Source organism: Giraffa tippelskirchi, chromosome 11, assembly GCF_054371585.1.
Source record: "Giraffa tippelskirchi isolate mGirTip1 chromosome 11, T2T-mGirTip1v1.2.pri, whole genome shotgun sequence".
Classification (NCBI taxonomy): domain Eukaryota; kingdom Metazoa; phylum Chordata; class Mammalia; order Artiodactyla; family Giraffidae; genus Giraffa; species Giraffa tippelskirchi.
In genome coordinates this window covers 12873824-12891279 of record NC_137285.1, presented here as the reverse complement: position 1 = coordinate 12891279, position 17456 = coordinate 12873824, and the positions used below count along the sequence as shown (strand labels likewise).

At 45.1% G+C, this 17456-nt stretch overlaps 2 long non-coding RNA genes across 5 annotated transcripts in view; one reads left to right on the top strand and one right to left on the bottom strand.

Moving 5' to 3' along the window:
• Positions 1-17456, top strand: part of LOC145525159 (uncharacterized) — a 480549-nt gene that overhangs the window by 268004 nt on the left and 195089 nt on the right. Inside the window, exon 7 of one of the 2 annotated variants that reach the window (XR_014068063.1) lies at positions 16832-16993. This is a non-coding gene — a long non-coding RNA (uncharacterized LOC145525159). Of the gene's footprint in view, positions 1-16831; positions 16994-17456 lie in introns of those variants that run through there. The other variant, XR_014068062.1, reaches the window with a different exon arrangement.
• On the bottom strand, positions 1875-17361 carry LOC145525160 (uncharacterized). 3 transcript variants are annotated; one of them, XR_014068066.1, is made up of 5 exons: positions 17217-17361; positions 16955-17093; positions 3637-3781; positions 2546-3328; positions 1875-2057 (listed from the first exon to the last, which is right to left on the bottom strand). It is a non-coding gene; the product is annotated as an uncharacterized LOC145525160 (long non-coding RNA). The 3 variants fall into 3 exon arrangements; XR_014068065.1 differs by lacking the exon at positions 3637-3781 and having other exon boundaries at positions 2546-2672; XR_014068064.1 differs by lacking the exons at positions 1875-2057; positions 2546-3328; positions 3637-3781 and adding an exon at positions 10289-10885.

Here is a 17456-nt window from a genome sequence, read left to right as displayed (position 1 = left end):
CAGATTCCAGGAAGATAAGAATTGAGAGTAGCCTGGAGAGGCCAAAAAATGGAGCAAAGACATTTATTAGTGAATGGAAAGCGGTCAGCATGCATGCCCATTTTACAGATGCAAAAACTGAGGCTCAGAGGAATGAAACAAGCCCAAAGTCTCCAACTGAGTTAGGTAGCTAAGCTGCATGCAGTTCAACCAGCACACTCTCCAAATGGCCCTTAAGTTCACTGATTGTTTTTCTCTTGAAAAGAAGGGCCTGAAAGCACAAAGTCATAGTCTCAGATGGGAAAGACCAGAGCAAGGCTCACACGGGAGGGGGAGGGGATGGAGGGCTGGGGGGGCGGGTGCAGGGGGAGTGGCAAGGGTGACATTACCATTGTGTCCTGAGGACCCTGATCCATCTACAGACCATCCTGGGTTTATAGCCACTGCCCTCCATTTGGCAGCCCCAAACGCTTTTCTCTCTCTCAGAGGTTTATTGGTGAAATCTGCCCTGAAAACAGTTCTATCACCCCCCACCCCGCACCCTCTGTCTAGGGCTCAGTCCCCCTCCTCCCGTAGCCTCCTACTTGGCTCCAGGTCTATTGGATTTCTTTGAAGACAGCATGTAAGCCCAGGAGCCTTGCCTGGGTGGGGTCGGCCCTTTGAGCCGAAGACCCCAGAAGTCTGGCGGCGGGCCGGGAACAGTGTGGGTCTGAACAAGGCCTCTGTTGAGCAGCGGCTGCTCCTGCCACTAATTCGGCTGAGGACCCTGCTCTCAGCAGGGCCATGGCTCGCTGACAGGGTCACCAGTGACTGGTGGAACTCTGCCAGCACTTGCTTCTGCTTGGAGTTCTGGTCTAAGAAGCGCTTGGCCTGCTGATCACAAGGGTAGGGGCGAGGGGGTGACTGACAGCGTGTCAATGACCTGCGCATGGGACAGGGTGAGAAGGAAACAGTAGGAACATAACATTAATGTATGCACAGTCTCTGGTACGCAGCAGGCAGTGAATAAGTGTATGCTGCTTGCATGAACAGAGGAGGAGAGGAAGAAAGGGAGAGAAGAAAGGAAGGAAAAAATGAGGGAAGGAAAGAGGGAGGGAGGGAGGGAGGTAGAAGAGCCCTCTGACTGTGAAGACAGGACACCCGAGTTCTATCACATAGTAAGCACATTTGTGTGAACTCAGAGTCAGATGACTATATTTGGAATCTGAAAAATCACGTTTGGAAAGCACATATGTTTAGTGTGCTCAGTTGTGTCCAACTCTTTTCAACCCCATGGACTATAGCCCGCCAGGCTCCTCTGTCCATGGGGATTCTCCAAGCAAGAAAACTGGAGTGGGTTGCCATGCCCTCTTCCAAGGGATCTTCCCGACCCAGGCATCAAACCCAGGTCTCCTGCATTACAGGCGGATTCTTTACCATCCGAGCCACAAGGGAAGCCTAACCTTTAAATATTTAAGTAGGCTATCAGACATATAAGAGTCTTGAAAATAGTAAAATTGCCAAGACTAGCAAAGTATAGACTCTGGATCCAGACTATTTTGGATTGAATCCTGGCTCTGCCATGTGTAAACTGTGTGACTTTGGTCCAGTTACAGAACCTCTCTGTGCCTTTTCACCTGGAAAATGGAGATAATAATCATACCTGCCTGGCTTCTTGTGAAGGTTAAATTATTCAACATTTGTGAAGCAGTTAGAATAGAGCCTGCCACAAAGTCAGGGTTTAATCAACATTAGCTGTAGTTATGATCAGAGAGGGGAAGTAACTTATCCAAAGCCACACAGCTAGCAGAGGCAGTATTTCAAACTAAGCTTGTTTGATCCTCAAAGCCACGCTTTTTTAGTAGAGTAGAGATGGAAAGAGACCTTTTATTTCTGTGGAAATAAAGCAGCAGAGATGGAAAGAGATTCTTTATTCCTGTGCCGTCTTCTCCCCACACCCCTGCCCTGCCAGTCACTCCCAGGCAAAATTGCTCTTCCATGCCATCTCCCCGGTCAGGGCTGAGAAGCCTCGCATCGCCCTGTTCCCAGACAGGGCATGTTCTCTCTTCAACTTCTGTCCTTGAAAAGGGCCAGAGCCTCTGTGTGAAGGGGAAAGAGAGTCTGCAGGCAGCCTTGGCCACCCAGCCTCACAGGGCCCTGCGGGATTGCTTCCTTCTGCTTTTCTCTGCATGTCAGGGTGACAGAGACCAGCCCAAGCCTGGCGTGCCTGGAGACTGTCTGCCCAGCCTTGCCCAGAACACCCCTCAGGGAAGCCAGAGGCTGAGATCACAAGCAATGAGCGAACGGGCTGGCCCCTGGCAGGGCAGCTAAGAATAATAATAACAGCGGATGATATTGCTTACTATACGTCATGATCTGGGCTTCTTAAAAATAGTACCATATTAAATCCTTGCTTCATCTCTTGACAGCTTTCTCACTGGTTCTTTCTTATAGATAGGGAGATTAAGCTCAGAGAGATCAAGGTATTTGACCCAAGTCATACAACGTTAAGGTGTAGAGCCAAGATTCAAAGCCAATGCTGATTGGTTCCAAAGTCAGGTTGTTAACCCATGCTACAAAGCCTTACCTGGTTGGCTGCTTAGAACACTTTATTCCTTCTGGTCCCAGTACCAAGGGCCCGCTGAGAGATAAGTGATCACTGAGCGTAGCCACTGAAAGAACACGGAGGTCATCTTGTCCTGCTTCTCACTGGCCTTGTGTGGGTCAACAAAAGGAATGCAAATATATGCAAATCACATGCAGAATTACCTGTCAGTTTTCTGAACTCCCAAGAGGCTCTTCAGAAAATTCTGAACTGGTATTTCCCAGTTTTCAGATATTTAAATACCACTAGTCCAATTCATAGACTCAGTGGTAAAGAATCTGCCTGTCAATGCAGGAGACAGAAGAGATATGGATTCGATCCCTGGGTTGGGAAGATCCCCTTGAGAAGGAAATGGCAACTTACTCCACTATTCTTGCCTGGGAAGTCACATGGACAGATGAGCCTGGTGGGCTACAATCCATGGGGTTACAAAAGAGTCGGGCATGACTGAGTGATTAAACAAGTCAGTTCATAAAATATGCATTGTTATTTACTAATATTTTTTAAACTTGATTTATTTTTCTTAACTTAAACAAATTCACCCCAAAACAGGAAAACTGAAATCAGTAGCATAAATATAAAAACATTACCACAAACCAAAATGAAGTCTAGAAATAAAAACAATGAACATCTTACAATGGTACAAAATCCTAGCTGGGGGTACTTCCCTGGCAGTCCAGTGGTTAAGACTCTGTGCTTGCACTACAGGAGGTACAGATTCGATCTCTGGTTAGGGAAAACTAAGATCCCACAAGACGTGTGACTCTGTTAAAAAAAAAAAAAAAAATCCTAGCTGGGAATTACAATTTAAAGCTTCCTGAAGCTTTGAGTGGGAGGAACTTTCTCACTCTTACTGGCTCTCACTCTCTTTTTTATTTGTGAAAAATGGGTGCGTTTTCATTAAAACAATGTTTATATTACACATCTGCTGGTCAGAAGTCTTGGGTGGGGCAGGACTCTGTTCTTTCCTGGAGTCTCTGGAGAGAATCACTTCCTTGCCCCTTCAGTTCCACCTGGCTGTAGGACTGAGGTCTACATCTGTTTGCTGGTTGTCAGCTGGGGACCACTGTTACCTGCAGGAAGCCTCTGTTTGGTCTTCACAATGTCCTCCTAATTTTCATGACCCCTGGATCCTTATCATGCTGTCATCTTTCTGGTTCTCAACAGCCAAGGCAAGTTCTTGGATTGTAACGACTCATGGAATTAGATTGGTTCCACCTGGAAAATCCAGAACACTCTCCCCATCAGAAAGGACTTAACCTTTATCATACCTGCAAAGTCCCTTTTGCCAGGCAAAGTAACATATTCACAGGCATGGACATCTTTTTTGTTGATGTTTAGTCGCTCATTCGTTTCTGACTCTTTGTGACCCCCATGGACTGCAGCATGCCAGGCTCCCCTGTCCTCCATGTCTCCTGGAGTTTTCTCAAATTCATGTCCATTGAGTCAGTGATGCTCCCTAACCATCTCATTCTCTGCTGCCATGGATATCTTTGAGGTGGGGGGGGGGGTCATAATTTTGCTTACCCCTGAATACTAGCACCAAACAGGAACTTTCTTCTTGGTAGAATCAGAGAGGGAGGAAGGGAAGCAAGAAGAAACAGAGGGAGGCAGGGAGGGAGGGAAGGAGGGAGCTGTTTGCTGAGTCTATATAATTTATAATCCTGTCTATGGGCCACTTAAAATAATTCTGTGAATGAAGCCTTGCTCGATAAGTCTTGCCCTGCCATGATCACAGGTGATATGCTTTGGAAGCGCTCGCATAGCCAGTCTTGCCCTGGCCACGTGAGTTTCCATCTGAAACAGGAAAGAAGCAATGGAATGTCTCAGAGAGAATTCTCAAGAACTTTTCACTCAAGGCTCACATCTTCCTTTCAGACTATCAGGAGATCCCCTGCCCCCCACAATGCTCTCCTGGCTCAGAGTTGGTCCTGGGTTCAATTTCTAAAGGAGTCCCTTCCAGCACCCAGAATGGCTGCAATATGTCATTCCCCTGCACTACATGGAGGCTTTAATAGCAGACCTGGGAAAGACTGAGCTGTGCTGCTGGGAGGCACTGGGTGGCTGGCTTCTTTCTCTAACAGGCCTGGTCTCGCGCCCTTTGCTAATTACTTTGATCCTTTGCACTTTGTAAAAAAGCCCCACAACACCAATTGGTCCCCTCTGGCTTTAACCTTGCAACCCAGTTGGCCCTTGTAAAAATGGGAGGTGGGGGCCAGAGGGAGGCCAGGCAGGGGCAGGCACAGGCTCCCCAGATCTGCGCGGACTGCCTTGGGTCTGTTCCTTTAATGATCGCTTCCCAGGGCTCTCACAAAAAAAAGGACAAATAAAAGGCTTTTTACAAGATGGCAGGGCTGTGTGTGAGATTGACTCCATCAACCACCAGTTCATTCTGGAGTTTCTTTGCCTGTTCACATAACTTTCCTTCCAGATCTCTCAGCAACTGGCTGCCTCTGTCTTATTCACTCCAGCTTCCCACAGCTCTGCACAGCCTTCTTTCCCACCCCTGGCTCCAGCCTCAGGCCCTGCCCTTGGCAAATCCTCACTTTTATCCTCTTCTGCTCCTTTCCCCCATTCCACGAAGCTACACTGGTGAAGCAGTGTGAATTTGCCATCTGGGGAGACAGAGAATTGACTTGCAGGAACTCAAGAAGCTGAATGTAAAAAAGAAGACTGTTGATTGAGATGAGGATTAGGAAGGGAGCCCTGTGGGCAGGCATACATAGGAAACGGGTTTTTTTTTTCTCCTGGAAAAAGCATAAATGTGGCCCAAACCCCACCTATGTCCCCTTAAGAGTAAAATTCTCTATCACAGACTGGTTGACACACATGTGTGTATCAGAATTAAGTTCTGTTATAACAAAGTCCTAAAAGTTGCATTTTATTTACTTTTGGAAAAATCTACTTTCCTTAATGCAAGGTGATCCCCATTATAGAGTATGTATAGGTCCACTTTTGCTGCATGACAAACTATGCCCAGACTCAGTGACTACCCAAACCAGTGTTTACTTAGTCTATGATTCTTCTGGGCAATTTTTCTTTTTAATTAAAAAAATTTGTTTTTAACTGGAGGATAATTGCTTTACAACGTTGTGTTGGTTTCTGCCACACAACGACGTGAATCAGCCACAGGTATACATACATCCCCTCCCTCTTGAACTTCTCTCCCCCGCCCCCCAATTCTACCCCTCTAGGTTGTCACAGAGCACCGGGTTGATTCCCTGTTTTATACAGCAACTTCCCATTAGCTATCTCTTTTACATATTGCAATGTACATGTTTCAGAGCCGCTCTCTCAATTCCTCCCACAGCTTTTGAGCTGAGTTCAGCTGGGTAGTTCTTCCAGCCTGCGTGTATGTGTGTACGCGCACTCAGTCGTGTCTGACTCCGGACTGTAGCCCACCAGCTCCTCTGCCCAGGAAATTTTCTAGGCAAGAATACCAGAGTGGGTAGCCACTTCCTTCTTCCCGACCCATGGATCGAACCTGCATCTCTTGTGTCTCCTGCATTGGCAGGCAGATTCTTTACCACCGTGCCGCCTCCATCTGGTCTGTGGGGAACTCACAAATGTGTGAGTCAGCTTCTGGGTTGGCTGGATGATGGCTGGTCCAGGGGACTTTGCTGGGACGTCCTTGCCAGTCCTGCAAGTGGTCTTTTACCCTCCAGTAGATAGCTCACGCTCACTCTCATGGTGGTGGTGGCTTTCCAAGGGAAATGAAGGCATACAAGGCCTCCTGAAGCCTTGGTCAAGAATTGCCACCTTGTCAACTTCTGTTATACTTTACTGCTCAAAGCAAATCACCAGGCCAGCCTAGATTCAAAGATGGGGAAATACTCTCCAGCGCTTGCTGGGAAATGCTGCAGTCACACTACAAAGAGCATGGATACTGGGAAAGGAGAAAGATTGTGATCGTTCTCGAAGTCTAACACAGTTTATTTCCCATTGTCATTCCCTGGAACTCTCCCAGGAAAGGATCAATAGGGACGATAGGGTATGAAAGAATGTGTGATCAAAGAATTTGTGAAAATTTGGTCTCAACAAAATAAATAAGGGACTTCCCTGCTGATCCAGTGGCTAAGACTCCAAGTTCTCAATACAGGGAACCCGGGGTTCCATCCCTGGGTAGGGAACTAGATCCCACATGCCATAACTCAGAGTTTGAATGCTGCAACTAAAGATACCAAAGTCTGCAGCTAAGATCGAAGATCCAGTGTGCTGTGATTAAGACTGGATGCAGCCACATAAATAAATTAATTAATTAAAAAAAAAACAAAACCAAAGTAAATAAGCTTTAATGCAGGACTTCTCAGAGCCTTTAATCACCATGGTGCCTGATCAGTGAGCCTTCAAGACTGAAAAACAGCAGGCAGTCCAGTGATTGACAAATTCCCAGTTGGATTGTTCTTTTGGAGGGAACGTCTCCCAGAATTCATAGCTGTAAATTGTATTTTTGGGAAATACAATTACGATAACATAACTCATGGGAATTTGTGTCAGATATGTCGTTCTGGTTAAAGATGAAAGGGGAGCCTTCACAGGAAGTTCTTTCTTACCTGGACCACTCCCAGAGGTCAGCTATCATTACTGAGATGCTGTTAAGAGTTGGAATGATTCTATGATTGTAGGGATTTACTCCCAGCATTTTTTTGCTGGGAGAAGAGCCGGGCAGTGAAGTTCATCAAATTGGTGATAAATAATGCCATCACCAAGACTCATCCCACCCAAAGACAAATGTTCTGGAGGGTTGATTCAGAATAATTCCTTCTGGTCACTTTTCCCCATCTGTATTTCTTTTCTTTATGTGGTTGACCTCACCCAAGTTTCTTCCATTTTTTATTTACAACTTCACATTACACAAGAAGCATTTTTTAAAGATCAGTTCAGGAGGAGCTCAATATTCTACCATATGGATGTAATATTTTGCCTAATAACAGCCCTTCTCCTAAGCTGGGTATTTATTCTTGCCCCTCCTATTTCATTATTTGGAATCAGAGCTTCTGTAAGAGAGTTGAGTTTGTTAGGTTTCGTTATTTTGTTCGGGTGGAGGGCTGAAAGGGTCATCGGGGAACTGAAGGCGTCGGACTTTTTATTTTCCTGTTTGTTTGCTTTTTGTGGCAAGGTGAGCATGATTGGAAGTGCAGTTAAGATCAGGTCAGTGCTCAACATTTCCATTGCTGGGGTCCCAGTTGGCAGGAGGAAGAGGAGGATTCTTGCCGTGTTTTCAGATAAATTGTACTTGCGGTCTCGCCAAACTGCAAGCAGGATTCAGGTTTGGCTGGAGTCTGCGGTCTCTCTCACAGCTGTTAAATCCTCTGAAGACCACAGGCCAAAAAAACTGTGTTCAGGGACTCTGAATCATTTATTTCTCTCCTATTTCCTACCTACCTTGTGTCCAGAAATCATAGAAGAAAATCTATTCTTAGTAAATGGGTTTTCTACTTTTTCAAAGTTAAGAGAGCTCAGGAAAAGGAGGGGAGAAGAAAAAGAAAACATAGCTGGTGTTGAAATTAGCTTGTGTTTAGTTACTTTTCCCCCCTTGGACTAGATTTGACTCTTTCCACAGTCCCTGAAGCGTGAGTTCTGTAGTAGTTTTCCACAAGTCTGATCTGAGGAAATTAGATCTTGGGACACAAATTGTGAGCCCAAAGAATCCCCTCAGGCTTGTATCATGTAAAGGCGGGTCATGGAAATCTCCCAGATCGTTCCTGTGTTCTCAGATGCCCCCAGGACTCAAGGCCAACAGTGTAAGTGCTCTGAGCCTCAGTTTCTGCATCTGTTAAATGGGACTGTGTTGTCAATAAATTAGGTGAGCTAGCTGCACTAATGTGCCAGGCCCTATTCTAAGTGCTTTACAATGAAAACTCTTTCATTTCTGGGAACAACTTTATGACATAAGCCCCATGGGGACCCTCATTTGACAAATGAGAAAACTTAAATCAGAGAAACTGTAAAACATACTGTTCATTATAAATCAACTACATACATACAGACAGACGTACACAAAGTACTGAATACAATTCCTGGTGCCCAGTGGGCACTCAGTATATTAGGAGATCTCTAAGATCCTGAGCCATCCCATTCATCATGATATATTACCATAACTTCTTTCTTTTTTTTTTCTAAATTTAGTTATTTGGCTGTGCCAGGTCTTAGTTGCAGCATGTAAGCTCTTAGTTGCAGCATGTGGAATCTAGTTCCCTGACCAGGGATGGAACCCAGGCCCCCTGCATTGGGAGCACAAAATCTTAGCCACTGGACCACCTGGGAAGTCCATCTCATTGCTTGTTTAAGTCCTGACTTCTCTCATAGATAGTAAGCTCTTGGAGGGCAGGGATTGTAACCAGTTCCCTCATACTTTGTCCCCAGAATGCAGTCCAGGTCCTGGTCGGGAGTGGATGTTCCATAAATGTTCATTGAATGAACAAATTCTAAAGTAGTAGCAGCTCGGTTCCCCACTCACAGCCTGGCCAAAATTCCACCTCATCCTGCCAGATCCGTACCTGGTCAGGTGTTCAGGGCTTTGCCGGAAAAGAACTCACCCAAAATACCAAAAAAGGAAAAAAGGGAGGGGGTTGAGGAGTGGGAACATGGATCCTACTGAGATCTGGGCAACGGGAAAAAAAAAAAAAAACAACTCACAAATTGTTCAAACAGGGCCTTCCATTACTCTCTCTATTCTTGTTCCTGAGAGGAGAAAAATGAGATGCAAAGCCCCCATCAACTATAAACTCATGGAACAAGTCAGATTAAATATCAAATAATGAAGGAGCCCCGACTCATGAAATTCTTTGTAGAACCAGAAAGATATTTGTAAGAGCAAGCAGAAGTTTTTGAAGACATGGCAGAAAACATATGCTGAGAAGCATCATTCAGTTTTAAGCCAACAGATGCTAGACTTGAGATGCAGTAGGTAAGGAGAGCTGATTTGAAAGGGCTGGTACAAAGGTAGCATACAGGAGAAGACCTGAGTTTTAAAGTGGAGATCTCCAACATAAGTTGATGGCAGAATGGGTTGAATGTTGAATTCAACAAATATTGAGTTGAATTATATATATGACAGTCACTGTGTGACAGGCTGAGTTCATGAAAGTGAATAGGACATACTTTCTCCCTTGCTCTCAGGGGCTTATATCAGATGGGGAAATTTAAATGGAACTCAGACAACCTTACAGTAAACCTAGGAGCACAGGGTGACATAATCAAAGGAAAAAAAAGTCTAACCACCAGGTTGGAAGCTGATCTGAAAGTACAGACATAAGTTTGAAAGCAATCAGTTATTCATTCAACAAACACACGAGTTAAATTTTCGCCATATTGTGAAATGGGAAAATTTGTTCTTAAGGCTTTCCTACCTCATGTTTCAGCATATTTTTATGGCCTCCTGATTTCTCTCCCTCTCACCTCAGCAACTTCTCAATTCTCTATTGCCCTACCTCCCCCTTCCCCACATTCCACAGTTTAAAAGTTGAACCTCAGCTCCTCCTAAGGAGAAATGGAGAAACTAACGAGGGTGCAAATGACGAAAGACAGCTTAACGCACTTTGTAACTTTAGAAATCAAGCATAAACCAGCATTTGTGTTTAATCCCGTATTTGCTCCTCCCAAAGAAACAAATCTTTAACTGCAGAATTTCCAAAATCAAGGTTTATGCTGTGGGAAGACACAGGAAATACAACATTTTATAGCTACAGATTTCTTTTAAGGCATTTAATTCAGAGGCAGCAGTTTCAGCAAACCATTTATTAAGCTCCTAATACACGCCAGGTGCTTGAACAAGTGCCATGTTGCTTATTCCTCACCGCAGTCTCAGACCTGGGTTTTGAGACATCAGGAGGGGTTTACAGAATAAGAAGAGGCACTCTGGGGGTAGGTTTCGGCTCTCGTGTAGGAATGGAGTCATCGGGGATAAAGGCATATGGGATGGGCGTGGGGGTCTCGGGAAGGAAGGGAAGAAAATAGTAGCAGAGCATGAAAATAAGAAACAGACAGTGGAAAATAGCAATTATAAGGGCTGATATGTGTTAATCAGGGGCCAGGTCCCAACACCCAGCAACTGCCTTAACTCTCACAGCAGACATCGGGATGCAGGTGCAGTTGTCATCATCATGCTTGCCAGCTAGTTGAAGAAACAGACTCTGAGACATAAGGAACCGGTTGTGGGTCAGTAAGCAGCACAACCAGAATTCAACCCAAGGCTGCCTACTTTCACCCACTTATGAGTCACAGGACCCTAGTATGAATGCCATGTGGACCTTCTTCTGTAGAGGAGGCAATGGAGAACTCCCAAATGGTATTTAAAAGGTATCCTCACTCTGTGATGACCTGGAAGGGTGGACAGGGAGAGTAGAAGGGAGGTTCAAGAAAAGGGGATATATATATACATCCAGCTGATTCACGCTGCTGTTCAGCAGAAACTAACACAACACTGTAAAGCAATTATACTTCAATTAAAAAATAAATTAAAAAAAGAGATATCCCCAGGTCTGTATTCTGGCATGAGAACAAGTCTTGGCATCTGATTAGAATGATACCTCAGCTCTAAAGGTAAAATAAGAATTAGCATGTTGGTTAAGCTTACAGAGAAATACTATAGAATTTCTCCCATAGACCTTCGAAAGTGAAAGTCACTCAGCCGTGTCCAAGTCTTTTTGACCCTATGGACTATACAGTCCATGGAATTCTCCAGGCCAGAATACTGGAGTGGGTAGCCTTTCCCTTCTCCAGAGGATCTTCCCAACCCAGGGATCGAGCCCAAGTCTCCCACATTGTGGGTGGATTCTTTACCAGCTGAGCCACAAGAGAAGCCCAAGAATACTGGAGTGGGTAGCCTCTGCCTTTTTCAGGGGGATCTTCCTGACCCAGCAATCGAACCGGGGTCTCCTGCATTGCAGATGGATTCTTTACCAACTGAGCTATCGGGGAAGCCCATAGACCTTCCAAGGCACTTCACAAATGGTGCCAGGTGGGAGGTCAGGAGAAGGTAAAAGTCTTAACCAAAGTCTTTAAGAAGGCCTGAGTGAGACTTGGGTCCCCAGTAGCCATTTGCCTCCTTACACACTAAACCAGAGTGTTTGGGGATGTATGTTTGTTTTTTAATATTTATTTATTTATTTGGTTGCATTGGGTCTTAGTTGCAGCATGTGAGATCTAGTTCCCTGACCAGGGATTGAACCTGGGCCCCCTGCATTGGGAGCTCAGAGTCTTTAGCCACTGGACCACCAGGGAAGTCCCTGTATGTTTGTTCTTTCCCACTGAAATACAGACAGGGCAGGAAGACAGTCGTGGGGGACCCAGGCCCAACATCAAAGCCTTTTATCCAGTGTTGCCAGAGTCCTATGTTCTACTCCTCACAAACTAGCTTTGCTTATAAGTGTTTGTGAGCCTTCAGCCTACCAGTCTAGGTGACTCCATATTGAAATATTGTTAAACGTGAACAGAGTTTATTTCCAGCTACTCATGTATGTCAGTGCTTATCATTCGATGCCTTTAATTCCTAACAATGACATCATCCTCTTGCCCAAAGCTGAATGAAGCTCTGAGTTGGAAAGTGACTCCCAGGGAAGCCTCCATGGATTTGGATAATATTCAACCTGTTTCCTTGGCCCCCAAGTCTGTGGCAGACTAATCAGGGAGGGTGGATAATCTCTGGTATTGTCAGAGATTCCGATCTCTTCACTGAGATGAAAAGACCAGACTGGTCTCCATTTCCCTGGCTCAGTGGTCAGTAAGAATGCATCTCATCTCACACGAACCATGGGAGCCCCAGGCCTTGGACAGACTCCAGTGCACTGTGTCCTCCCTAACGAGGCCCCAGATGGTATCACAGACTTGCAGTAGAATGTCAGAGACCCTTTGAAATCAAATGACACTCGTTCTATATGTGGGATCCTATAGCTCAGAGAGGTTAAGAGCACCATCACAGGTCATAGAGTCACTTGTTCAGTTAACAAGTGTTTATTGAGTTCCAGCTGGGCTCCAGGTCCATGAAGGGCAGTGGCGAGGAGGTGATAAACAAATCTGACCCTGGACCTGTCCCCTTGGAGCTTACTGGCCAGTAGGAAATGCAGAGATTAGATCAACCATAATAAAGAATGAAGTAAATTTGTATCAGGGTGCACAGGGCAGCAAAGAAGAAGATGAAGGGGCCAGGGGGGCCCTGTCTGGGGTACAGTGGGGAGCCTTTCAGGAAGGCCTTCCTGAGGGGGAGATGCATGAACAGAAGTGTGCAAGGGAGGGAGCCAGGTGATGGAGAGGAGGCATTTAAGGTCAAGGGAATGGTCTATGTAAAGATCGAGGGGCAGGAAGGGGCACAATGTATGAGGGCCCAGAACAGGGCCTGCATGGGCCGGACAAGGGAAGCTGACAGACGAGGCCAGGAGAAATAAACAGCCACTCTAGAACTGAAATCCAGGGCTCCTGGCTCTTACATGGAATGTAATAAATGACAGAGGGGAAAAATGCAAACAGATCTAAAATGTGGACCCTGCCAATTTAAGCGATAGGAAAGTTTATTTTGAAGGTCTCCCCACTTCCCCCTTCAGGATTGAAGGTATTGATGAGTACACAGTGTTACAAGGGAAAATTAGGGCAATTGACATTGAAGGCCTCTGGGTATTCCTGAGGCAGTTTGATTTTGGAGACTGGCCCTCTCTGGCCTGAGCAGGTGAAGTCTACAGGGAAGACTTGCTCCAACTTAGCGCCACTGCTCAAAGCAGCAGTGACTACACTAGAGAGAAACTGTGACATCCTGGCCACAACACCTAATCACCTTGAAAGTTACCTGGATGAACAGACTGCCACGCTGGGATCAGTGCTTCTCACTGTGTAACAGGGCTGGGACTAGAGTAAGGCAAGCAAGCACTCACCTTGGGTGTGAAATTTAAGGTAATGTCAAAAAAATCCATCATGGAGATACATAATATTTTAACACTGTATCTCAAAAATCAAAATGAATGCCAAGGACCCACAATGAAAAAAATATCAAAAGTTTAAGTAAAGACCAGATCCAACCCTACTCATGTACAACAGCCTCATTTGACTCACCATTATCCTGGCCCTGGTTCCAATAAAACTTTATTTACAAAATCTGGTGGACAGTCTACAGGACATAGTTTGTCAGTTTCATTTTGTTAAAATATCACATTAAACTTTTATTTGCTTACTGAGGTTTTTGGTGCCCCTTAAATTTTGTGTCTAAGATCAGTGCCGCCCTCTATGATGGACATGAAATTGAGCAAACTCCAGGAGATAGTGGAAAACAGAGGAACCTGGTGTGCTATAGTCCATGGGGACACAAAGAGTCAGACATGACTTAGAGATTGTATAAGAATGGCAATTTCTCATTGTAGTTCCAGTCCTGTGGTTTGAGCTCAGGCAAATAACTTCCATCTCTGATCCTAGATGTCTTCTCATGTAATACATGCAGTAATGGTGGTCCCAACCTCCAGAGCTGTAGTGAGGGTTACCCTCATAAAAGACATTTGTGCAGTTACTAGCACTCGATTAATAGTGATTGCTTGTGTGGCTATAGTAAATATTCTGTTTATTGATGTTGCTTTTATAAGAGTTCTCTCCAACAAGAAGCAATTCTGGGCCCTCAGGGGACTTCAGAGGACCTGGCATTCTCTACAGAGAGGGCAACTTTCTCACTTAAGAACAAGCCTCCTTTGGGTAACTGGGGCAACTTGGAGCTGCCTGCAAAGAAACTATTCAGCCAAGGCCAGAACCAGGTGCCTCGTGGGCTCCCAGAGTTCAAAACCCCATCATGGGGTGGCCCAGACTCTTGCTATGAATTTGAACTTGTCTTGCAAAACTGAAGTGTTTCAGGACCCAGGCACGCAGTGTTGTAAAAAGGGGCAATTAAACCTATAAAACCAAGGTTTACAGGGGAATTTATAGTGTCGGAGGCTTTTTATAGCTTTTTAGATTAGTTTAAAAGAGGAAAAACGGATAGAGGAAAGAAAAAGAGAGGACTTGAAATCTGAGGAGACTTAACAGTTCAGAAAGAAGCTTTTAGGAAGCACAGAGGGGTCATAATCAGAGGCACATTTTTCCATCTTGCTGTCTCTTGCAAATTGGAGCAAAAAAAAAAAAAAAATCAAGAATAGCTGTCTCCTATCCCTCCTTTTTTGCCTTGTCTTGGCTGTTCAAGAAGACCTGCAGGGGCTGGGGAAAGTCCTGAAGAGGGACTGGAGAATGAATGTAGGATTTTGAGAACATCAGTAGGTCCCATGGTGACTACTCTAGACCTTGGGAGGAAACTAGCCTCCCTCCATCAGGCAGGTCCATGCGGTAAGGAGTCGATGTGCAGCCACGGGAGTTTGTCATAGGAGATGGGAAACATCCTCATTAGCCATAAGGTGACTTTGGCCTCAGAATACAGATCACATGGAGAAAGTACACATTAGGTCAAAGTTCTTCAGACCATGGTCTGAGAATCAGAGTTCTATCTGGCCACTACCCTCCCTCTTCTCTTCCCTCCACCCACAGTGGCCTCCTTCCTCTTTCTTGAAGCATCTGTGTCCTTTTATCCTTGGCTAAAGGCTGTTCTTCTACCAGGAAAGCCTTTTTCACACTTCTTAGATTCCTCAAATTCTAGAAGGTCCACTTCTTTTTTTTTTTTTCTCTTAATGTTTGTCTATGTTGGGTCTTAGTTGTGGCTAGCATGATCTTTCTTGATGGCACTTGGGCTATCTAGTTGTGCCATAGGGGCTTAGTTGCCCTGCAGCATGTGGGGTTTTACTTCCCTGACCAAGGATCGAACCTATATCCCCTGCATTGCAAGGTTAATTCTTAGCCACTGGCCAACCGGGGAAGTCGCTGAGGTTCATTTCTTAATGATAGAGTTCACCAAGGTATTACACAAAATAACCATGATGCACAAATGTAGATATAGTAAGCTGTACAATGGAAAAATACACACACAGGCAAGATTATGATGTTTTCAAATTTATCAAATTTTTGAGAAAGGACATGCAAGCCACTGTAACAATATTTGACTCCAGAAAGAAATGTGTGTGTGAAGACACAGAGGAAAGAAAGCTCACTTTCCCCCGTTTTGTAAACTCTAACTTCCATTCTGTGATCATGCAGAACTTACTCAAAACTCAGATTAATATTTTAAAAAATATTTAAACTCCCTGGTGGTGATCTGTACTGTAGTTTTGAAAGATGTCACCATTGAGGAAAACCAGGTGATGTGTACACAGGCTTTTTCTGTCTTATTTCTTCCAACCATATGTGACTCTACAATTACGTCAAAATAAAAGGCTTCCCTGGTGCCTCAGAGGTAAAAAATCCACCTGCAGTGCAGGAATCACCCGCAAGAGACACAGGTTCGATCCCTGGGTTGGGAAGATCCCCTGGAGAAGGAAATGGCATCCCACTCCAATATTCTTGTCTGGGAAATCCCATGGACAGACGAAGCTGGTAGGCTATAGTCTGTGGGGTTACAAAGAGTCAGACACAACTTTGGGACTAAACAAACAAACAAAAATTAAACTCACTTTCTCAAGAGACTTCTCTGCGTCCTCTGCTGCCCAGCTTAGTCCTACCCAAAAGGGACCAACTCTGACCTGGCATATGAGTTATTTAAGTCCTATATCAGTCATAACCGTTGGTAGGCTATGTTGTTGTTGTTTAGTTGCTAACTTGTGTGCTAAGTGGTGTCTGACTCTTTCGAGACACACCCCCCCCCGCCCCACCTCCGCGCGCCATGGACTGTAGCCCTCCAGGCTCTGTAAGTCCATCAGATTTCCCAGGCAAAAACGCTGGCGTGGGTTGTCATTTCCTTCTCCAGGGGATCTTCCTGACCCAGGGATCTGAAACCACGTCTCCTGCATTAGCAGGCAGATGCTTTACCACTGAGCCACCAGGGAAGCTGTTGGTAGCCTATACTGGTTGTTAAAATATTTTGAATATCACATCCAGATATTTACACTTATGGTAACCTAGACTTCTCTTTCAAACGCACTTGTCAAAATTCAATTACACAGTTGAAAAAGTTTTCAAATTACAAACTCCATGAGCGTTTCCCAGGAAAGAATATTAGAGCAGGTTGCCATTTCCTTTTAGAGGGGATCTTCCCCACCCAAGATTGAAACACCCCCCAGCCCCAACCACATTGCTGGCAGATTCTTTACCACTGAGCCAGGGAGGCAACTTTAACAACAGATATTTGAACTCAAATAAGCAGCCTTCTTTTCAGGCACTAAGGATTTTCAAATAAAGTTCTACAAGAGATCATTCAATTGGTTTGATTTGACCCAGGTAGTATGCAGCACTCCTATTGGACTTTTTAGATTATCATTCAGTATGGAGTATTCCTATTGGACCTTTTTGACCACCATTCAGTATGCAGCATTCCTGTTGGCCACTCTGACAGACGCTTACCCGGCGCTTCCAACCAGCGTTTCCACAATGGCTTCCCAGGTAAGTTCTCATCTCTTTTTCTATTTTTCAGTTACTTGGAAGCCGATTTACCGTATTTGCATCTTTTGTCTTTAGATAGAGGACTTTATTTGGCTGTAATCTGTCATAGAGAAGATATGTGAGAGGAAGTAAAGGTCATGTAAAGTAAAGGAGTAAAGGAAGCTCAGGCTCCTGGGCCCGTTCTAGCACTGTTGCTAAGTGTGGTCTCAGAAAAGTAACTGACCTTTTTTTGTGTTTTCTGGCGTCCTCACCAGTAAAATTGGAGAAGGCAATGGCGACCCGCTCCAGTGTTCTTGCCTGGAGAATCCCAGGGACGGGGGAGCCTGGTGGGCTGCCGTCTATGGGGTCGCACAGAGTCGGACACGACTGAAGCGACTTCAGCAGCAGCAGCAGCAGCAGCACCAGTAAAATTGGCTAATAACAGTACCTACGTCATAGGGCTTTTGTGAGCATTAACTGAGTT